The sequence below is a fragment of the Plecotus auritus genome (genome assembly GCF_963455305.1).
Source record: "Plecotus auritus genome assembly, chromosome: 3".
NCBI classification, from domain to species: domain Eukaryota; kingdom Metazoa; phylum Chordata; class Mammalia; order Chiroptera; family Vespertilionidae; genus Plecotus; species Plecotus auritus.
Genome location: NC_137772.1, coordinates 16191919 through 16216339, shown reverse-complemented (window position 1 = coordinate 16216339; position 24421 = coordinate 16191919). Strand labels below are relative to the sequence as shown.

Below are 24421 nucleotides of genomic sequence, written 5' to 3'. Positions count from 1 at the left end.
CAGAGTTCCTATGTAATCTTTTCAAGTTCACTTATATACTCTATAATTCACTGACTCAAAAGAAACAATCTTTTTTTAGCTAGGTCTCAAGATCCACATTCCATCTTTATTCTCTTTAACTTCCTAAAAAACGAAGCCCATCTATTTCTCAAAACTCTGTGAACTGACTAGCAATTTAATGCCAAAATAGAGCCATAGAAGTAAATGTTGTATTTCTGCATCCACACGAAATTCAATCTGTAGGTGGGCTTCTCCATAAACCTGTTTAGTTTAAGTCAGTGGTCGGCAAATTGCGGCTCGCGGGCCACATGCGGCTCTTTGGCCCCTTGCGTTTTTAGCAAAGGCCAGCTTAGGTGTACCCTAATTAAGTTAATAACAATGTACCTACCTACATAGTTAAAGTTTAAAAAATTTGGCTCTCCAAAGAAATTTCAATCGTCGTACTGTTGATATTTGGCTCTGTTGACTAATGAGTTTGCCGACCACTGGTGTAAGGGATACACATAGGGGCTTAGCATTCGTGTGGGGGAAGAAGGCATAATACTCATGCCCCTTCCTAAAATCTGGAGATTTTTTACTTTTCCCTCATCCTCTTTAAATCCTCATCTCCTAAATTCTTGATATTTATCTCTATTGATGATATAATTCTCTGACCCAGATCTAGGTTATCTCTCAGGTCTTTGCTGTACTCTAAGACATCTATGGAGAGATTCTCATTGTAAGATACTATTGACTACTGACACCAATTCATTCATTTTCCAAGAAGAAACAAATAAAATAAAGACAAAAGGTAAATTTTAAATGTACCAACTCAGACTTACTTTTGGCCTGTAAGACCCAATCCTCTGTAAGGTTATACCATGCCTAAAAATTCTCCTGTTTTAAAAAATGATAATACCCTTAAGAAAAAAATAGAGTGATGTACTTTCTTTTACAGGCCCTCCAAGAATTATGTAGTCAGTTATACAGGCCACTTCTTTACTGCACTTATTCCTCATTCCAATAATGTAGTGTGGTGACACTGGAGGCATTGACTAGTGTAACTTTTAAATGGTTATGACATCCAATTTGTTTCATAAAAATGAGAGAGAAAAAAAAAATCATTGCACACATTTTCTCTAGAGAAATGGCATGCCCTAGAAATGACATGCATTAGTTTTTATGAGAAAGGCTCTCCACTTGGAAAGTGCTGTGTTTCAGTATGCATAGCAACATATATTGTCACATCTGAAGTATGATACAGATGATCCAGCCAACTCTCCCATTTCACATTGCATTGGTCAGACATTTATTTATGTCCTGTAACAAATTCTGTATTCTGCAGCTAAAGGGTCTTGCAGAAGGCTCAGCGTTGACATAATCAACTAAAGGATTGAATATAAGCTATAGAAGGGAAGATGAAAGGAAGTGGGCTTTTTGGTCCTAGAAATGTACACTTATGTTTTCATATGTCCATTTAGGCTTTTTATAGTTTCACTGAGGAAAAAACCCATAGAACTGGAATGGACTTGCAGCAACAGAAATTTAGGTTAGCTAAGAGAAGGAAAGTCTACGTACGTTAAACCAGTTTCAATGGGGGGGGGTAGTAAAATCTCTGAACATCATTGTTTAGGTAAGTTCATTATGATGCCCTTGAATACAAGGATATGAACCAGACAAGCTCTTTTCTAGCCCTTGTTAAGTAACATACGTTTAAAATTACTGTGATTATTAGCATATGGATTGATTTTCTTGGCATAATCATGAAATGTAACAAAATAGGCACAAACAAGTTACTCCCTTAAAGTGTTTGTTGAAGGCATTATAAATTTTTTTTAAACTTTCATTTGAGAAAATTTTATTACTAAATTTGGTTCTTTTTTAAAATCATTATTTTTCCCCCCACACTGTAACACTGGTGGCAGCTTTTTTTTTTTTTAAATTTTCTGTCTAAAAGTAGACTTCTACTGGACATGTGAATATTTTATTCTTTTTTTTTTGCATATATATTTTATTGATTTTTTACAGAGAGGAAGGGAGAGGGACAGAGAGTTAGAAACATCGATGAGAGAGAAACACTGATCAGCTGCCTCCTGCACACCTCCTACTGGGGATGTGCCCGCAACCAAGGTACATTGCCCTTGACCGGAATCGAACCTGGGACCTTTCAGTCCTCAGGCCAACGCTCTATCCACTGAGCCAAACTGGTTAGGGCTGAATATTTCATTCTGCATAATTATTATTTGAGAGCAGGATGATGTAGTATAAAGATATCTGAACTGTAAGACAGAGTACCGTGGTTCCACTGTTATCTCTTCTACTAACTGGTGGTGTGACCTTGGACAGGTCATTTTTGAATGTGATTCCTTAGCTCCTCTGGCAACCTCATCACAGCATTAGAAGAATGATGTCTTATATTATTTCCTTCCTTGAAATTCTATTCAGGAATTTTATTGAATCATAGTTTACATAAGTCAGTATTTTATATTTTTTTAACATACTTTAAAATAGATTATTTTTATCACACTTTAAAGTCCTAACATGAGTTAACTTGTTAGTGAATAGTTAAAATCCATCAATATAGGCATAGAGTTTAAAAATAATTAGCTAATACAACAAATGGTTACCTTGTAATGGGTAAGAGTTTATAATTACAACACTTAATTTCTTGTGACTCAGCTGTCCAATAGCTCTTATCTTTCATTTAATATGTTTTGGTTTCATCTAATAGATTTGGAAATACACATGGATATTTGTTCCCTTCACATACCATTGTATATTACTTTTATAAAATAATTGGTTTCATTCTAAATATTCAGAAATATAAATATAACAATATGTTATGCATTAAAAATCAATGTCATTTTAGTCATTACTAGATATATTTCTTCATATGTTGCACATTTAAATATTTAAGATACCTTAAAAAGACTACAACCTGGTAGAAATGTAATCTTATGATTATAAACACATGATCAGATTTTCATATAATTGTTGTACTTTCCAGCTGCCTTAAAATAGTAATAATGAATGTTATTGTCATTGGGATTTACTTCAGTTATTCAAAAATATTCACAAAAATCTGACCTGAGTAGTGAATTCAGGGAATTTAATATAAATTAAATCCAATTCTGATATTTAATATTTTAAAACTCAGATTAAATACTACTTAGGACAGGTTACACATTTACTTTTGTTAAAAATTAATGAAACATTTAAGCTGTACATTAGCAGCTTGACCTATGGTTAAAGCTGGTTTGGGAACATATTGAGGAATCCAATCTTCATATTTTAAATGAGACACAAAATATTCTTTGGAGATTCACTATCAAGAAAAGTTATTCTAGTGCTATCTACTCGCCCTGTTGGCAGAAGAAGGGAAATAAAAAGAATTCACTTATACCTCGCACTTATGTGTGAAAATATGCGTTTGTTTCATATTATGCCATGTAACAAGAAAGTTTGTCTTATAGATCTACTGATAAGTTAAGAAAAAAAAGGGGATTAAAAGAACATCTTAGTTTATGGAGGAAAAGAGTCAAGTCTCTCTGGAGCCTATTTTAGAATTGACATTTTGCTAAAACAATTTGACTCACAGTTTTCTACCCACTAAACATTTTCCACTCCTGATTTCATGGCTTAGCTCTAAAACCTAGGAAATCCACCACTTGCTGCAAGAGGCTAACATTTATCCGCATCTTTCTGCCTCTCCAAAGATTGCCTCCACGCGTAAAAATAGATAGTCCACAGCGTCTTACCTAGACAAGGAGGAGCTGCGACGCCAAGGCATGACATTGTTCAATTCTCAGGTTAGCCAAGAAGTCTGTGCCGTTAGTTTCTCCAACATATAAGTTCACATTTCGTGGCTGAGATCATGGCTCTATTCTAAGCAGTTTTGCGCAGTGTGTGATCCTAACCAAAACACCCCCGGCAGCTGGAGGGAGCCTCAGCCGGAGCAGGAGCCTGTCAAGGCGCTCCCAGTGACTTCTGTCTACTGAGCTCAGGCTGATGTTTTGCGAAAGGGGCCTCCACCACCAGGCCCAGATTGCCTGGGAAGCATTTCCTGCCTCCTAGGAGTGTGCATGTGAGAGAGACTGCACGAGGGGAGGGCAGGGGAAGGGAGGGAGAGGGAGCGCAGAGCCCGCCTGGGCGTTGTAGGAGTTCTGATTTTACACAGAACTGAAGTGAGTTTGTCAAAGCTCTTGAGGTGATTAGCTGGAGAGTCATAAAGTCCTAGAGCTTTTTCTAGCCCGAATTGCTTATGAGGGAAAAAGAGAGAAAGAAAACACAGTTCCCGCCCTCCCCTACAGCTTTTCCACTCTATTAAATGTATAGACACAACTTCACCCAAATACCTTTGCAGCTCTCCTTTCAAAAGATCTTTCAAGAGAGCAAGACGAAATTTAGTGTTCATACCGTAATCCTTCTAAATGTGAAATCCTCTTCTCCCCTTCTCAGGCTTTAAAACGCTGCGGCCTTGCATACTATACCTGAGGTGGTCTGTGAGTAAAATCCCAAGAATCCAGGAAAGGGGATGTTTTCTCCAAGAGCTGCCCGACCCCAAGATTCCTGCACAACATTCAAGTAGTTTGTGTCCTGGCCCATGCAGCGTTCCCTCTACTCAGAATCCTCCAGTTACACAAGCTCAGGGCTGGCAAAGCAGAAGACAGACTCCATCTTGATCCTATTACAGCCTTGCTGACATTAACCACTTGCAACTGCTTCCCTCCAGCCTGACAGAGTCCCTGAATCACGTCTCCAAAGCAGCTCACAGTATCTGCGTCCTCCGGCCGACACAAATTTTGTGAACTATCATCTGTTTATCTTTTCTGCTTGCCTGAGCCTCCACTGAATGACTTCCTCCTAGCTGCTCCAGGCTGGGAACTTGGACTACCATTTGGTTTTGATTAAAACCAGACAGCCAACTCGGGAGAATTTAGGGAATAAGCTAATGGAAACAGCAAGTGTGGCTTTAATTAGGGCATCAATTAATAATAGATGTTAGCTTGTCTTAGAATAAGATGACACAGATATAAACGCAGAGGAAGCGCAAGTCATTTCAGCAAAGTTACACCAGTTCTCATTCTCTCATGACCCAGGATTCTCCTTAGGGAAAGTGGAGGGGAAGAAGAGGGAGGTGGCCTTGGGACATCAGGTTGTGGAGAGGCCAGCAGAGTGGCCTCTTTGTTTATAACCAGAGAAACAGGAAGCAGCATCTCTGAGTTTAATTATCTTACTCGGTTGAAATTGCACAGTAATGTCTCACTTCTGTTTTATTTACAAGTCAATGGATTCTTTTGCTATGTAGGACTAAAGCATTCCCCGCCCCCCGCCCCCTTCCCCCGTGATTAGATCAATCTGATTATTGGATCTATGTGTGGTTTGCACATTTCTAGAGATTTCCAATAATGAGAGGAAGGAGAATTTCAATACAGTAAATGAGTAATATATAAAGAGGTACAAGAAATATTAAACCTATTAGCCCTGAGATCCCTACGATACGTCTCTGAAATTATAAGTAGTTTTCATTATTCATGACTATCCTCAGTTGGCTCTAAGTTGTATAAGGGCTGACAGATACCTGGATGTCACAATGGATGGATATCTTTTTAGAGCTCCCTGAGAATATGGGTAGGTGATAACTCAAAGAAGCACAATATTATACTTTCTATTTCTTTTCTTATTAGGAAACTAAAATCTCTCAAAATTAATATAAAGTATGAACTACCAAGAAATTTTAAGTGGCAAGAATAATATATTGTGCATGAATTTGAAGATGAGAAACAATCAAATAAAATTGTAGGCAGAAGCAATTTTTTAAAGTTTATATCAAAATATTACTCATTAAAAATGAGCATTGAGACTTCTTTAATTTAACCGTCAACCATATGGCAAGAAGGAAGCCCATACTTTCATAAATTATTTGAAGTTATTCATCATTATATTCAAAACGTTTCCACTGAAACTATTCCATTAAATCTTTCCAATAATCTTTGTGTGTATTCTTATTTTACAGATAAAGTATTAGAAATCTGTGAAGTGATTTTCTCGCAATCAAATGATAGAAAGTGGCCAACTACACATTGGAACCCAGATTTTCTAACTAAATTTTGTGCTTTTTTCCTCCCTGTCTTTCTTAGCTCCCATTTAATTGCTGTGTGAAATTGGGAAGACTTTTAAAACTCTCTTTTAGATTCCTTTTTAAAAATAGGGACAATTTCACATAATTGGAAAGCAGGATTAACTTTATATACACAAATATTTATAAATTTATATTTATTTCCCTAAGGGCAACACAATAGCAGAATGGAATAAAAATTGATGTAAGTTCTTTCCTAAAATAGCTTTTATATCTCTATCTCTGCCTCTAGTCCTGCTTCAAGTATATAGTAGCTGCTCAATAAATGTCAGTATTCTGCTAATTCTTCTTAGCTAGATTCTCCTCATAAATATTATATCAATCCCCATATAATTCAGCCTTGTTTCCATTTATATTGGACTGAGGAAATAACAGAACCCTACTCACATACATTTATAAATGCCTTTTTAGATATCTAGATACTTTTTAAGCAGTTTCCTCCTTAACATTCTCTTCTTTAAACAAAATAAGGCTTTATGCTTTATCCTATTATTAGAAAGATTACTACCCAAATCTTTAATCACTCTTATTTATTTTTCATCCTTCAATTGCATGATTCCAAACAAATCTCAGAGCTTACTTTCTCATAAAAGCCTTACAAAATATGAGTACAAAGATAAATATTGAGATAATTTTCTAAATATTTAACAATGTCAAGAACATAGCAAATAAGAGAAAAAAAAACTGACCATTGGATTGAACAGTGTGGAAATCACTGTTGATAATGACAGAGAATCATATGGACAGAAGTCATGTTAGCAAGGTTTGAAAGAGAATTTGAGGAAAGGAATTGAAGACATGGGTCAATTCTTTCGAAGTTTTATTGCAAAGCAAAGCAAGCCAATGGGAGGGTAACTGTCTGGGGCCAGGAAAAGCTTTTATTAAGATGGGGGAATAATAGTTCGCAATTAAAAAAAAAATCAGTGTGGTATCTTCCCAAAGGCAGAAAAAAAATTTTGGAGAGAAAAGAGTGGAGAAATGCTGGAGTGAATTTTTGTGTAGGAGAGAGAACTTGAAATCTAGGCGCAGGGACTGATTTTAGCTAGGAGCATGATACATGTGAAGACTAGTGGGTATTAGCCCAGCTGGTGTAGCTAGTGGTTGAGTATTGACCTATGAACCAGGAAGTCAAGGTTCGATTTCTGATCAGGGCACAAGCCCAGGTTGCTGGCTTCTGGGGGGAGGGCGGGGGGGGGGGGGGTAGCAGGGGCGGGGGTGTGTGTGTGTGTGCCGAAAGCAGCCAATCAATGATTTTCTCTCATCATTGATGATTCTATCTCTCTCCCCCTTCCTCTCTGAAATCAATAATAATAATAAAAAAGACTAGTGGATATTAGATATCATGATGTAATTAGTCACTCAGCAAATTCCAGGTAACCACTATTACCGTTTTCACTGCTATTCAATTTTAAATTATTTTGTTGCTCTTAGTCACAAAAAGATCATACCTATAATAAACAATTGATTAAATAGATGGTATAGAAGAAACAAAACTTACAAAATGTGACAGCTATGCCTCTCTGTGTGATTTATTGTATAATTCCCCTTCCTGTATTTCTCTGATGAAACCTGGTCCAGCCAGGTGCAGTAGAACTCCCCCCACCTCACCCCCACCGGCACTGTACATCCCAGTTCTAGCCCTTAAAGTTGCAAAGAAAGGTTTTGCTTTGTGATTCTCTCATCTTACTGTTGTTTTCTAGTTCTGAGACCTTTTGCTAATTTCTTTATTTTTATTTTTTAATTCATCTCTCAATTTTCCAAATTTAGGTTTATTTTTTTATTTCCCATATGTATTTTAATACCTCTATTGAGATTTAATTGATACACAATAAACTGCAAATATTTAAAGTGTATGGTATGATTGGTTTTGACAAATGTTTACACCTGTGATAACATCACTACAATCAAAATAATGAACATCTCTATCACTTCCAAGTCTCCTGTGCCTCCTTGTCATCCTTCCTTTTTGGTCCTTCTCTCCCTCCACCCCCAAGCAACCACTGATCTATTTTCTGTCACTGCAGATTAGTTTACATTTCTGGACATTTATTTACTTGAAATACTATGTATGCATTTTCATCCCTTTTCTTTCACCTAGTGTAAGTATCTGAGATTCACTCATATTATTGCATGTATCAATAGTCCATTCCTTTTTTTTCTTTATTGATTAAGGTATTACATATGTGTCCTTATCCTCCCTTCCCCACCCCCCCCCCGCCCCCCGGTGTCTCTGTCCATTGGTAAGGCTTATATGCATGCATACAAGTCCTTTGGTTGATCTCTCCCCCTTACCCCCACCCTCCCCTGCCTTCCCTCTGAGGTTTGAGGGTCTGATTGATGCTTCTCTGTCTCTGGATCTGTTTTTGTTCATCAGTTTATGTTGTTTATTATATTCCACAAATGAGTGAGATCATGTGATATTTATCTTTCACTGACTGATTTCGCTTAGCATAGTGCTCTCCAGGTCCATCCATGCTGTTGCAAAAGGTAGGAGTTCCTTTTTATAGCAGCGTAATATGCCATTGTGTAGATGTACCACAGTTTTTTAATCCACTCATCTGCTGATGGGCACTTAGGCTGTTTCCAAATCTTAGCTATGGTAAATTGTGCTGCTATGAACATAGGGGTGCATATATCCTTTCTGATTGGTGTTTCTAGTTTCTTAGGATATAGTCCTAGAAGTGGGGTCACTGGGTCAAGTGGGAGTTCTATTTTTAGTTTTTTGAGGAAACTCCATACTGTTCTCCACAGTGGCTGCACCAGTCTGCATCCAGCAGTGCAGGAGGGTTCCTTTTTCTCCGCATCCTTGCCAGCATCCTTGTCATTTGTTGATTTGTTGATGATAGCCATTCTGACAGGTGTGAGATGGTAACGCGTTGTCGTTTTGAGGGATCTCAATACCAGATATCAAGCTGTATTAGTTCATTTCTTTTTATTGCTGAGTAGTGTTACATTGTAGGGATACACCACGATTTCTTTACCCATCACTTGTTAACGGACAGTTGGGACCATAACATTAGAACAAAGTTATTTGTCTATTACCAATAAAGCTGCAATGCATAATCATGTACAAATCTTGGTATGCATGTATTGTTTCATTTCCTTGGATAAAAACTTAGGAGTGAATGGCAGGGCCAGCTGATAGACATATTTTTAACTTTTCCAGGAACTTCCAAACTGTTTTCTAAAGTGGATGTGCCATTTTATATTTCCACTAGAAGTTTCTGAGAATTTTTATTGTTTCACATGCATGCAAACACTTAGCAAGATTAGTTTTTTTTTTCATTTTAGCCATTCTAATAGATGTGTAGTCATGTCTCATTTGCATTTTCCTAATGATTACTAACATTGAGCATCTTTTCCTGTGCTTATTTATCAGTATTTCTTTGATGACGTGTCTATTCAAATTGCATGTCCATTTTAAAAAATTGGGTTGTTGGTTTATTACTGAGTTGTGAAAGATTTTATTGTAGCTTTACAGAAGTTTTGAAATCAAGTATTATCAATATTTCAACTTTGTTCTTCATTTTTAAAGTTGGTTTGGATAATCTAGGACCATGACATTTCCATGTGAATTTTAGAAGCAGCTTGTTCATTTCTACAAAAAAAAAAAAAAAGCCTATTGGAATTTTGATAAATTTGGTAGTTAGATCAATTGGGAGAGAATTAACATCTCAGTAATGAGTCTTCTGTTCCAGGAACACTATGTATCTCTTTTTTTATTGAGTTTTTAAATTTATTTTATTAGTGTTTTGTACCTTCAACTATAAGAGTCTTCTTGCACATTTTTGTCAGGGCTTATCTCTAAGTATATGTTTTATTCCATTGTAAATGGTATCTTTAAAAATTTTAATTTCTAATTATTTATTGCTATTATATAAAACACAATTTATTTTTACATTGATTAGTATCCTGCAAACTTGCAAAACTCACTAATTAGTTTTAGTAGGTTCTTTGAAGATCCCTAAGATTTCTCTCTGGGTGATCATGCTGTATATGAATAAAGACAATTTTGTTCTGCTTTTCCATTTAAATGCTTTTCATTTCATTTTGTTGTTGCCTTATTCTACAGGCTGTAATCTGCATTGCAGTGTTGAGTAACGTTGGTGAAAGTGGACATTGTTGCCTTGCCGTGGGTCTGGGGGAAAAAGCATTTGGTTTTTCCACTGTTGATTATGATATAAGCTGCAAGGTCTTATTGTTGATGCCCGTTATCAGGTTAAGGAAGTTCCCTCTATTCCATGTTCTCAAATGAGAATGACTTTGTTCCCCAGGGACATTTGGAGATTTTTGTAGATATTTTGGCCATCACAACTAGGACAGAGTGGAGCTCCTGGCTGCAAAACATATTACAATGCACAGGACAGCTTCCCACACAGATAATTATGTGACCCAAAATGTCGATAATGTTGAGAAACACCTTGCTCTGTTTCTAGTTTCCTGATAATATAGTGTGTGTTTTTTAAATCAGGAAACCATGTTGAAAATAATATTTTTCTGAATAGTTTGCTTTTAGCTCACATAAAGTTTTTCTTTTTTTTTTAGTCTGTTAATAATGGCATTTTTCATAAGTTGATTTTTAAACATTAAACAGGTTTGCATTTCTTTGATAAACCATACTTTGTAATTAGATATTATCTTTTATACTTCATTGAATTCAATTAGCTGAGAATTTGTTAAGAATAGTTGCATCGGTGTTCAAAAAGTATTTTTTTTTTTGTCCATTGATTTCTAATTTAATTCCATTATGGCAGGAGAACATACTGTGGATAACTGGATTTTAGAAAATTTATTGAGACTTGTTTTATGGCCAAACATATGGTCCATTTTGGTAAGTGCATTTGAAAAAAAGTCTATTGTTTTCTCTGGTAATGTTTTTATTGTTGATGCATTTGACCAAAGTGTAGAGAACTGAAAAATTTTCACCGCTCTCCTGTCCAGCAGGAATGACATAGCATCTGTTGTACATAAACTGGAGGCTTATCTGTAGAGAGCCCTTAGTTTCACTGGATTCCCATTGAGCAACCTAATGTTTTCTTGAAACAGAAGTCATTCTGCTCCTGGCACTTTAAAGCATTATCTAGTTTAAACTCTACATACCACTAGGATAATTATTTACATTTGAAATGAGTATTAACTAGGTATTAACCAAAGGTTTGATAATTGAATTCAGTGAATTTTTAAGTTTAAACATATCAATGCATGTGTGTGCTTAGGCATCCAATAGAAATCATTGTTTTATTTGTAGGTTATCAGCTTTCATAGATGTGGTATGTTAACCTTTGGAAATATATGACAAAATTAGAACCAAAAGGTCATAATTCTTTCTCAAAAAATTTTAGATATTCTATTTAGTATCCAATAGGACATATTCACATTTATACAGTATTGCTTCGATAGCTGGTCTTATTTTCTTTTTTTTAAATATATTTTATTGCTTTTTTACAGAGAGGAAGGGAGAGGGCTAGAGAGTTAGAAACATCGATGAGAGAGAAACATCGATCATCTGCCTCCTGCACACCTCCTACTGGGGATGTGCCCACAAACAAGGTACATGCCCTTGACCAGAATCGAACCTGGGACCTTTCAATCCGCAAGCCAACGCTCTATCCACTGAGCCAAACCGGTTAGGGCTGGTCTTATTTTCTTGAATAAAACAACACACAACAGTGATTTCTTTCATGAATTTCAATGACCAGTTTTCCATTTAGTATAAAAAAAGAAAAAAAATTAAATACTTAAAATTAAAGATTTCTTGAAATTACGTATCTCATTTTAAGTTGGGGAAAAATACTTTGGGCAGAATATAGCAAAAACGTTGCCAAAATTCAAATGTTAGGAAAATAGTTTGAAAGAGTTTGTAAAACATATGTCATAATAGGTTTCTTCTATCCTCACGTTGGAAGGTTGAATTTCACTACTAAAATAATCCCATTGTGGAGTAAAATATAGCAGAGTTTCCTTTACTTATATTAGATATTTGTGGGCCAAAGTGGACTGTTGATTATAGTTGCCAAGTTCCTATGTAGACAAATGAATCACAGAAACACAGTAGCTATTTTATTTGGGACCTTGCTGAACTGCAAGTTTTTTAATGAGTTAAAATAATATTTGGAGTTTTAGGTAGAACGTGTGAACTATCAAAAACACAGACTTTTGACTTTAAAGTTTAGGACAAAAACAACTCCACATGCAAAGTCCTTTAGAGCAACAGACCCACTGAACTTGAACTTGACCAACCCCTGGTGATGGTCTCTATGACTGTTTTCTTCGGGCTATGAAGCAGTGAAGCCAGTCTGATGATGCTGAAGCTCTTCAGTGAAGACTGTTTGTTGTATTACTAGCATGTATGCTCAAAAATGTGCATTTAAGAAAAATTAGCATGCAAAAAATAATTCTTTAAGCTCATGTCTGAGTATCTATGCCTAGATGATTATTTGCTTCTCTTCTAGATGGGGAGGTAATAACAATGATACTTACTGCTAACTAAGGACAAAACAGAAACCAAAGAATGTGAAAGATATATAAGCAAATGGAATAAGTGGATTATAAGAAATATTTTTGTTAAAATAAAGTGGGTCAAGTAGCTTTGTTAGCATTGACCTATTTTTTCAAGTGGCGATTTAAACAAACAAACAAACAAACAAACATAGAAAGATGAAATTACTAAATCCTAGAAACCCATAGGGATGTCACTGACAGAATCCTTGTGTTGTCAATACATGTTACCATCCTGCATACTAACAGGAAACATGTCTGACTTTCTTATTGTGAGTTCAAGGCCATATCTTATTTATAAGTCTATTCCAAACACTACACAGTTAAGAGATTAGGTAAAAAGGAGGGGAAGCTATTAGGAAATCACATTTAAGCATTAGTTTAATTAGATTGTTTTCTTCCTATGCATACACTGGAAGGAACAGGGATTTTGATCAGTGTGAACTGTGGTGGAGAGGCAGGGGTAATTTAGAACAAGGGGCACGTCTGTGCAATGAGGGATTGAGCAGTTGGTCTATAATGACATTTTTCAGGCTTAGGGGAAACAAGTGAAACATGATGGCAACTAAGGGATTGAAGATTAAGCTGAAAAAACGAGGGCTGTTTGCAACCTTATTTGGAGTTGACCAGTGTTCTACCTTTTGTTCCCCATATTTATATTTAAACATATTTTGAAAAAGCATGCTCATAGGTCTTTTCTAAGTCCTCTATGCTTACCTGCCAACCTGCTAGTGTCATAAGGTTAATGCATCTATTTTGTAAGAGAAACAGAATTATGAGATAATGCAAAAAGAAACTTACTGCTGATTTTTTGAAAATTCCTTGAAATGCAAACCACAAAGGAAATACCTAGTTGCTTCTCTAAGGGATGGTGGAAATTGGAAGGTTGGAAGGACAAGATACTCAGTCTCTGGTTTTTGCTTTCATTTTCTGAAGACATTTCTGTATTTCTTGGCTGTGTGCGTGTGTGTATGTCTGTGTGTGTGCGCGCGCGAGTGTGTGTGTGTGTGTGTGTGTGTGTGTGTGTGTGTGTTTCCAGAAACATGTAGCATATCCTTGAGCCAGAACACATGCCTATGAGTCAAAATTTCAGTGTTTGTCTTAAAGCATGAAGCTCTGGGTGTAACCTAACAGAACCTGGCAGGTTGTCTGAATAGTTTTTTCACCACTTGACCCAAAATACAGTAAATCAGATGACATACTGTTCCAATCTTACACGAGTACTCATATTTTAATAAGGAAAGGAAGAGTGTGTTCTATCAAGATTTTCAAATACAAGCAAAATCTAGCTCAATCCAAAAATTATTACAGAATTTAATTTTGGAGTCACCAAATATAGTTTGCTAGTGTTTTTTGTTTGTTTGTTTGTGGGGTTTTTTTGTTGTTATTGTTTTTAAATTTTATATGTATTTGGGCATTTGCTATGGATTGAATTGTGCCTTTCCTTCCAAATTCATATGTGGAATCCCTGACCACCAATGTGACAGTGTTTGGAGACTGGGCCTTTAGGAGATAATCAAGTTTAGATAAGGCCGGAAGATGGGTCCCTTTATGGGCATAATGTTGGGTTAGTGGCCTTAGACAAAGAGGAAGAGACACCAGAGCTGCCTCTCTGCCATGTGAGGACATAGAATACATAGGTAGTCATTTGCACTACAGGAAGAGGACCCTCACTAAGAACCAAATTATCCAGCACCTTGATATTGGAATCCCCAGACTCCATAACTATGAGAAATAAATGTCTGTTGTTTTAGTCACAAGTCTATGGTATTTTGTTATAGCAGTCTGGGAAGACTAATACAGTGTGAAAAATAATAAGCAACACCTCATTTAAAATGGAGCTGAGCCCGGCCGTGGTGGCTCGGTGGTTGAGCGTTGACCTATGAACCAGGAGGTCATGGTTCGATTCCTGGTGAGGGCACATGCCCAGGTTGCAGGTTCAATCCCCAGTGTGAGGCATGCAGGAGGCAGCTGATCAATGATTCTCTCTCATCATTGATGTTTCTCTCTCTCTCTTCCTCTCTGAAATCAATAAAAATATATTTAAAAAAATAAAATAAAATGGAGCTGAGAGGCTAGAAAAGATAACTCTCACACAAGTGTCATTCAACACACACATTACTGACCCCAACAGGTATATGTACCTTCCATATCTGACAAGCAGTACTACCAGTGTTACTGTACTACCTCAGCAGGAGGAATAAAAGATTCCCTGTTGTCCAGTAATTGCTCAGCCAATGGGAGACTGTCATAGCTCAGCCAAGGAAAAGTCACTGTACTTCCAACTTTGTTTCTTCTGATGGACTCTTTTTTTATAACTAGAGGCCCGGTGCACGAAATTCGTGCATGGGGGGGGGGTGTCCCTCAGCCCAGCCTGCACTCTCTCCAATCTGGGACCCCTTGAGGGATGTCCGACTGCCAGTTTAGATGCAATCCAGGTAGGATCGGGCCTAAACAGGCAGTCGGACATGCCTCTCACAATCCAGGACTGCTGGCTCCAAACTGCTTGCCTGCCTGCCTTCCTGATTGTCCCTAACTGCTTCTGCCTACTGCCTACCAGCCTGATCACCCCCTAACCACTCCCCTGCCAGCCTGATTGATGCCTAACTGCTCCCCTGCCAGCCTGTTTGCCCCTAACTGCCCTCCCCTGCAGGCCTGGTTCCCCCCGCCCCCAACTGCTCTCCTCTGCAGGCCTGGTCACCCCTAACTGCCCTCCTCTGCAGGCCTGGTCCCCCCCAACTGCCCTTCCCTGCAGGCCTGGTTGCTCCCAACTTCCCTCCTCTGCTGGCCTGGTCGCCCCTAACTGCCCTTCCCTGCAGGCTTGATCCCCCACAACTGCCCTCCCTTGCAGACCTGATCCTTCCCAACTGCCCTCCCCTGCTGGCCATCTTGTGGTGGCCATATTGTGTCCACATGGGATCAGTCATCTTTGACCACATGGGGCAGCCATCTTGTGTGTTGGAGTGACAGTCAATTTGCATATTACTCTTTTATTAGATAGGAGGATTAGATAGGATAGAGGCCTGGTGCACAGGTGGGGGCCAGCTGGTTTGCCCTGAAGGGTGTCCCGGATCAGGGTGGGGGTTCCCTTGGGGCATGGGGTGGCCTGGGTGAGGGGCCTGCGGTGGTTTGCAGGCTGGCCATGCCCCCGGCGACCCAAGCGGAGGCCCTGGTATCTGGGATGTATTTATCTTCTATAATTGAAACTTTGTAGCCTTGAGTGGAGCCAAGGTTCCTGCTTGCTCTGTGGCTGCAGCCATTTTTGTTGGGATTTATTTATCTTCTATAATTGAAACTTTGTAGCCGTGAGTGGAGGCCTAGGCCAGCCAGGGCAGGCAGAAAGCTTGGCTTCCTCCATTGCCGGGGAAACCCAAGCCTCCTGCTCTCTCGGTGGTTGCAGCCATCTTGGTTGGGTTAATTTGCATACTCGCTTCTGATTGGCTGGTACGCATGTCTTGTGGGTGTAGCAGAGGTATGGTCAATTTGCATATTACTCTTTTATTAGATAGGATAGCTACTTCCAAGCCCATAAAAGAATGTTCCTCTCCTTTATTTCTGTGGACTTGCCCATGGTTTGTCCTTATACCCTATGTCCTTAGTTGTAATTTTTTTCCTGAATAAATGCATTTTGCTGAAGAAATATCTGCCTATATATTTCTTTAACATCAACAACAGTGTTTTGCAAGTTTTGGAATCTTCATTGACTTGCATTTAAGGTAAAACTTAATACTAGAAACTCAATACATATAAGTAACAATAATAATAATGAAGATGATAATGATGGAAGGGATTTAATGAATTATCTCTTCTCTCTTGCTAAAATTCCTGGAGAAAAGTAATAAAATTTTACTCTTTCTTCTAAATAAATATTGGTGCTGTATACTATGAACACAAGAACCATTCTCAGCTCTGCTATCTGTAGGTAAGATGAATCAAATATCTTGCACAGATATTTTAGAAAGACTTTTTTCATATATTACAAAAGGAAAAATGATCTATTTCCGTTATTTTTAAAAATAGATCCAGTTATAAAACTTCAATTAGGTTAGGTAACTTCTCTAGTCACTCAGCTAGTGAGTGACAAGGACGCTCCTCCTAGCCCAAGGACAGTTCTAGCCTCAGGGCAGAAGCTAACTTTTGCCTGTAATATTTTTCTCCAAAACCTTTGATCTGTGCTCTAAATTCATTAAGGCCTGATTAGAACTAAAAGAGGGAAAAATAAAGAAAAGAGTTGGGGGCTTTTTCAAAAGCCAGAAAAGGTTTCCTTTCCTTGCTTTTTCCTAACACATCTCTGCCCACAACACAATATGCATAAAACTCCTTAGTTGAACAGGGTGGGATGAGACTAAGAAAATAAAAGGGAGAAGGGAATCCTGGGGGAAAGATTTTTCTGAATATGATTCTGCCAAACTAAGGGACATGTATGTGTGTGTGTATCTATATAATAAAAGCCTAAGCGACTGTTACAGTGGAACGACCAGAATGACCGGTCACTACGATGCGCACTGACCACCAGGGGGCAGACACTCAACACAGGAGCTGCCCCCTAGTGGCCAATGTGCTCCCACAGGGGGAGCGCTGCTCAGCCAGAAGCCAGGCTCATGGCTGGTGAGTGCAGTGGCGGTGATGGGAGCCTATTCCACCTCTGCGGCAGTACTAAGGAGCAGTGAGGTGAGCATTAAGGAGCATCGAGCAGGCGGGTGGTAAGGAGTGAGGGGTCCTGGGCTGCGAGAGGGATGTCCGACTGCTGGCTTAAACCAGCAGGCGGACATCCCCTGAGGGGTCCCGGACTATGAGAGGGTGCAGGCCAGGCTGAGGGACCCCCTCCTCCAGTGCACGAATTTCGTGCACCAGGCCTCTAGTATGTGTGTGTGTGTGTGTGTATGTGTGTGTGTGTGTATATATATACATACATTTATATATATATATATATATACATACATACACACATATATATATTCTTAATTTATTTTTTATTTTGCAATTATGGTTCACATTGAATACGATTCTGCATTAGTTCCAGATGCACAGAAAAGTGGCCAGAAAATCACATATTCCACATAACAGTCCCCTCGCTGCTTCAAATACCTACCTGGCCCTATCCATAGTTATCACAGTATTGTTGGCCATGTTCCCTGTGCTGTCATCTGCATCTCTGTGATGATTCTGTAACTATGAAGGTGTACTGCTTAATCCAAACTAAAGGATATTTTAAGGACAATTTATCTCTCAGCATCCCTCTCCTCTGTTTCTTTCCTTCTATACTTATGTACACCTCAACTTCTGCTAAAGTAAGGAAGCCACTGTTTCATCCTGTCTCCATTTGGAACTGTGATTCCTGACTCTGTTTTCCTTACTAAAACTTTGGGAATCATAACGGATATGCATTGAGTGCTCACGAGTTGTCAGCTTCTATTCTCAGGGCTGGGCGGGGTTGCTATTTAAACGCGATAACAATCCTAGGAGCGAGGATCTATTAATATGTTCCTTGTATAGATAAGGTAACTTGGGCTGAGGTGCTTAACTGACTTGTCCAGGTTCTCACATTGGGAAGTGTGTCAGATTTCAATGTACAAGCTCTTAACTATTGCCTTTCCATATATTTTTGTGATATTCCCCACTATCATTTCTCACCCTGTTAACCTTCATCCCTCCATCTTTAAAGTTTTGCAGTTGATCATTTACAAAGTTCCCTTCAATATTGACCTGTCATCTTCCAATTATATAAATAAAATGACAGTAAATAGAAGGGATAAAAACTTTCAAAGTTGTTTATGAAAACAAATGTCATGCAAAATTTCAAAATAGCCTGTTAAATAACTGCCAGATAAACTTGGAATATGCATTAGTTGAAGTACTATGTGCCATTAATAATGTTTACACTAAAATACCAATTAATATAAGCTGGAGGCAATAAAAATCACTGCAAAGTAAAAATTCACAAAATCCTAGGGTAGATACATATTAGACCCAAATTGAGTCTCCTAATATACATTATTTACTGGTTTACAAAGAAATGAAATAGGCTATCAAAAATGCTTATAGGGTCAAATTTCAACATATCAAAATTAAACTTTATGTTTAAACAATAATTTGCTTCATAAAGTAAGCCCTAAGAACATAGCTGCAGTAAAACCCAATAGTCCCCTAAAATGATCAAACTGGGTTGTAGTTACATTTAAATGAGATAGTGGGTATGATTACTCATAAAACAAACATCTCACAACCACAAAGCTATATATAATGTGATATAAATAACAGGGATTATTATATGAAACATATTTTGAAGTATATTATTGATATTTATAATGTTTATTTATATGCATAATTCTGATTATATGTTAATACATTTTTACAACCCAACATTTTATATATATTCTTCTCAGCCTAATAGAACTAGCCCTGGGTGAAGGTGTAGATTCTTATCACTATGAGCAAGACCTTTTTGAGCCCCAAACACACCAAGATACTATGACCATATTAGATATTGTACAGAGGTAACATGTGTCATCCTGGCTCTCTGGTAGCTCACAAAATGATTTTGGGGAAAGGAGATTTATTTTACCACCAATGACAATAGCAGCCAGGAACAATAAACAACATCTCCCTCCTTATACCCCAATGATGGTGAGCTAAGCAAGTGGTACATCATGACTAATAAAGAATAAGAAGTATACTTCATATATTACATAGAGGGCGGAGGATCTGATTCCATAGAGAGGCATTAATAACGTTTACATAAAGTTAGAGGGTTCCATCACGAGAGGGGAGAAGGTAAAGTTAGAGGGAATGAGGAATTCTAAGGATGTAGATTATAATCACAGAGCAGAATTAGACTTCCAAGCTTTGTTTTAATGTAGCTTAGAGTCATAGGTAAAATATAGGTTTTTGGGAGTGGCTCCAATGAAAGTGGAATGAAGGACTTAAGAACAAGCTTCTTCATATTCAGTACTTACTTGGAAATTCTCACTATGTGAAACAGTAAGACAAACTCTAGAGGCGAGTTAACAGAGATGTGGGCAACATAAAATAGGAATGAATAAAGCTTTATAAACATAGTTGTGGAGAATTTTGAATTTCAGGTAAACAGATTCAGAGAATGTGCTCATACTTAATACATCAGAACTGATAAAAAGAAGTTATAATGGAATGCACGTCTGGGATATTGAGAAACAGATATCAGAAGTAAGTGAATAAATAGGCAGTCCAGTAACAAAGCAATTAAAGATCTGGTCAAAAAGCACGATAGTCATTTCCAAGGTCTTAGTTAAGCATTTCACTACTAACTTAGTAAAGTATTGCTGTGATTAAAATAGATTTGAGCTTAAACTGTTCTACTTAGAACTATGCATTCTACTAAACAGTAAAATTTCAATCCTCTTTAGCAAATGACTTTTTAAAAATGAAATTGCAGGTTTAGGGAATCTCTCTAGATGTGATTCAAGTCAGGTGATTGAGGTTTGATACTAAACAGAAAATCCCACTCAACACTCCAATTCTTGAGCTGGATAAACTAGATAAAACACTGTCTGGACAAACCACAGGCTTTGGTTGTGCCATATTTTTCTTCTACAAGTTGGATCAAAAAGCATGCATTCAAGTTCATCAATTTCTGTTATCACCAAAATGCTTGTTAGGTTTGAAGTACTACACTAATTATTCCTGAGCTTAGTAACGAGGCTAAGACAAGATAAGTTAATGAAGGTTTGGACATGACAATCACTCATTTAGGGATTTGTTCAAATTACAATCTACAAACAGGATAGACACTGATCACAGATGAAAACCAGGACAGTAGTTCAAACTGCCCTCTAAGGATGTAGTAAAATCTGCTATTGGTTTTTATATAATAGATGCAGGATCTGACCTGTTTAGAACTATTATACTTCTCTTTGAGAAACATGGAATTGATATTCCACATTACTATGCTATCAAATGGACAACTTGACAAGCTAATTCATTATTATTCATTATTATTATTGCTATTAACTTAATTGAATTATAATTTACATACAATAAAAGTCACCAAGTCCTGTCATTACCACCAAAACCATACTATAAAATATCTTTCACCAACCAGTAAGTTCCTTTTTACTGTTATTCCTTTCTCTCATTCCCTACCTTGGGCAGCTATTGATCTTTCTGTCACTATAGTTTTACTTTTTCTAGAATTTTATGTAAGTAAAATCATACACTATATTGCTTTTGGCTCTGAGTTCTTTTATTCAGGATAATGTTGGGGGTGAGATCAGGCCCTCCCCTGCCTGCCTGGTCACCCCCAATGGCCCTCCCCTGTTGACCTAATCTCACCCCCAACTGCCCTCCCCTGCCGGCCTGATTGCCCCTAAATGCCTCTGTCTTGGCCCCACCACCATGGCTTTGTCTGTAAGGAAGTTGGATGTCCAGAAGATGGTCTAATTAGCATGTTACCCTTTTATTAGTATAGACAGATTATATAGGATAGGATTGCTTAAATTGGAGGGGGGGAGAGCCTTTTTCAGCAGGAGGAGATGCTCTTGGCAGACAAAAATACATAATTTCTATATCTGGACTGATAGCTGGCCATATGCACTATACTGCCAAACCAGTTATTAAAAATTTGAACTGTTTTCTTACACCTTACACCAAACAACTGTTGCCATTAAAACCCCTCCTCAGCCCCACCTTAGATTCTGCCTTCGAAGTTCACCCAAACATCCCTCTCGCAATCTGGGACTGCTGGCTGCTAACTGCTCACCTGCCTGCCTGCCTGATCACCCCTAACCACTCTGCCTGCCTGCCTGATTGCCCCTAACCACCTCTGCCCCCCCGCCAGCCTAATCGCTCCTAACTGCACCCCCCCACCAGCCTGGTCAACCCTAACTGCCCCCCCCTGCTGGCCTGGTCACCCCCAACTGCCCCCCTGCTAGCCTGGTCACCCCTCATTACCCCCCCCCCCCCCCGCCAGCCTGGTCGCCCCACGGAGCCTGCTGTTCAGTCATTTGGTCATCCCTCACTAACCTCCCTGCTGGCTTGGTTGCCCCACGTGGTCGCCCCATGCAGCCTGCTTGTTCGGTCGTCCCTCACTAATGCCCCTGCCGGCCTGGTTGTAGGCAGCCATCGTGTGAGAGCATGATGGTCAATTTGCATATTATCTCTTTATAATATAGGATATTGTAAGGTAAGGGCCAAGATGTTTTTTGCATATAGATATAAATTTTTTAGTAACTAAGGATTGTTGAAAAGACAATTTTTAACTACTGAATTGATTTTTTTGTTTGTTTACATTAAATCGACTGTGTATGTGTGGGTCTCTTTCTGAATTCTTTATTCCATTGGTTGATAAATCTATAGTTTCAACAATACCATATTGTCTTTACTATTGTAATTTTATAATAAGTCTTTTTAAAGCTTAAAGTGTTGGCAATTCTAAGTCCTTTGAATTTTCATATACATTTTAGATGAAGTTCATGAATTTCTTCTTAAGAAAGTCTGAAATTTTTATTGGGATTGAGTTGAATCTATAGATCAATTAGAAGAAAATATACCTCTTAACATTATTGATCTCCCAATTAATAAACTTGCAATATCTTTAGATTTATTTAGGTATTTAAAAATATTCAGCAATGTTTTACAGTTTTTAGTTTTTAAGTCTTATATTTTCTGATTTAATTTAATATAAAAATTTTATGCTTTAATGTTGTTCTTTTTAGTTTCAATTGTTTGTTGCAAATATAAAGAAACACAGTTGATTTTTGTATGTTGGATGTTGTAATTTGAAAAATGATTAAATCACCTATTTGTTCTAATAGCTTTTTAAATGGATTTCATAGAATTTTCTACCAAGAAGATTATATAATTTAATAATAAAGACAGTTTTATTCAATATATATTTGGCAAATGTTTCTGCACTTATTATAATTACACAAATTATGAAATTTATGTAATTTTTCATTTTTCTGTTAATACAATAAATTATATAAATTTATTTATCCACCAGCCTTGCATGTGGATAAACTCTACATGGCAACAGTGTTAAGGGGAAGAGACTTGTGTTGCTTGTTCTAATGATAATAGTACCTTCTATATGACTGGTGGTTAGTGACCATTTATTTTTAAGTATAGTAAATTAAAAAATGAATGAAAGTAAGAAACCAATTTTTGAAAATTTAGATTTAGAGAAAATATATAGTCTTTCCTAAAGTAGTACTTTGTGTACAACTGATTATTTTGCAAATTTACTAACTTCAGAAAAAGATTATTTAGACCAACAACAAATGCAGTTGTCAACAGATAATCTTAGAGCGACAAAAACAAACATTTTATTTATTATTTTATATCATCTGCAACCCATGTATAATAGATATATAAATTGTATATATTCACACAAATTAATCAATTTCACTCTCCTCTATCATTGTCTATCTTTCTCTTTCACACTCATTTGTGCAAATAGGAACTACCTTAATACATTGATCACTCAGTGACAAATGAAACAACTTAAAATCCAGAAGTCAAACTAAGGTCTTGGAGCAGCCAAATGGAACAATTTTTATCAGTGATTTCATGTATTTTCTAATGGTCTTAATATTCAAATTTAAAAGTATCTATTATCTATCTATCTATCTATCTATCTATCTATCTATCATGTAGATAGATTGATAAATAGTCATACTAGAGGCCCGATGCATGAAATTCGTGCAAGAGTAGGCCTTTGCAACCACGGCGGCTGCCTTGATCCTGTGGCTGCAGCCCTGGCTTTGTCCAGAAGGATGTCCGGTCTAATTAGCATATTATGCTTTTATTATTATAGATATATGTAATACACACACACATATACACTGAGTGGCCAGATTGTTATGATCTCTGAACACATAATAATCTGGCTACTCAGTGTGTGTGTGTGTGTGTGTGTGTGTATGTGTGTGTGTGTGTGTATATGTGTATATATATATATGTATATATATATATATATAAATATATAGCTCAATCCATGAATTTGTGCATGGGTGAGGGGTGAGGTCCAGCCAGCCTGGCCAGGGGGAGGGGACATGGGTGGTTGGCCAGCCTGCCTGCTGGTCGAACTCCTGGTCAAGGGGACAATTTGAATATTAGCCTTTTATTATATAGGGTATACACTGAGTGGCCAGATTATTATGCATTCAGAGATCATAATAATGTGGCCACTCAGTGTATATTATATAGACTAGAGGCCCGGTGCACGAAATTTGTGCACGGGGGGTGTGTATCCCTCAGCCCAGCCTGCATCCTCTCCAATCTGGAACATCACTATCACAATCCAGGACTGTTGGCTCCCAACTGCTCGCCTGCCTGCCTTCCTGATTGCCCCTAACCACTTTTGCCTGCCAGCCTGATCACCCCCTAACCACTCCTCTGCCAGCCTGATTGAGGCCTAACTGCTCCCCTGCCAGCCTGTTTGCCCCTAACTGCCCTCCCCTGCACGCCTGGTCCTCCCAACTGCTCTTCCCTGCAGGCCTGGGTCCCCCCAACTGCCCTTCCCTGAAGACCCTGTCGCCCCCAACTTCCCTCCTCTGCCGGCCTGGTCACCCCTAACTGCCCTCCCCTGCAGGCTTGATCGTCCCCAACTGCCCTCCCTTGCAGGCCTGGTCCCTCCTAACTGCCCTCCCCTGCCAGCCATCTTGTGGTGAACATCTTGTGTCCACATGGGGGTGGCTATCTTTGACCACATGGGGGTGGCCATCTTGTGTGTTGGAGTGATGGTCAATTTACATATTACCTCTTTATTATATAGGATAGTATAATTGTTTGGAGCAAATTTGATTATGTGGCTAATCTCTACATAGT

The 24421-nt window shown here is 38.0% G+C and overlaps 1 protein-coding gene across 2 annotated transcripts in view; it reads right to left on the bottom strand.

Annotated features, from left to right (window-relative positions):
* Nucleotides 1-24421, bottom strand: part of DLC1 (DLC1 Rho GTPase activating protein) — a 460437-nt gene that overhangs the window by 383164 nt on the left and 52852 nt on the right. The window contains exon 1 of one of the 2 annotated variants that reach the window (XM_080661951.1): nt 3738-4059. The exons of the other annotated variant lie outside the window; for it this stretch is intronic. The gene's annotated coding sequence lies outside the window, so the exon portion shown is untranslated. Of the gene's footprint in view, nt 1-3737; nt 4060-24421 lie in introns of those variants that run through there. 2 annotated transcript variants of the gene reach the window in all.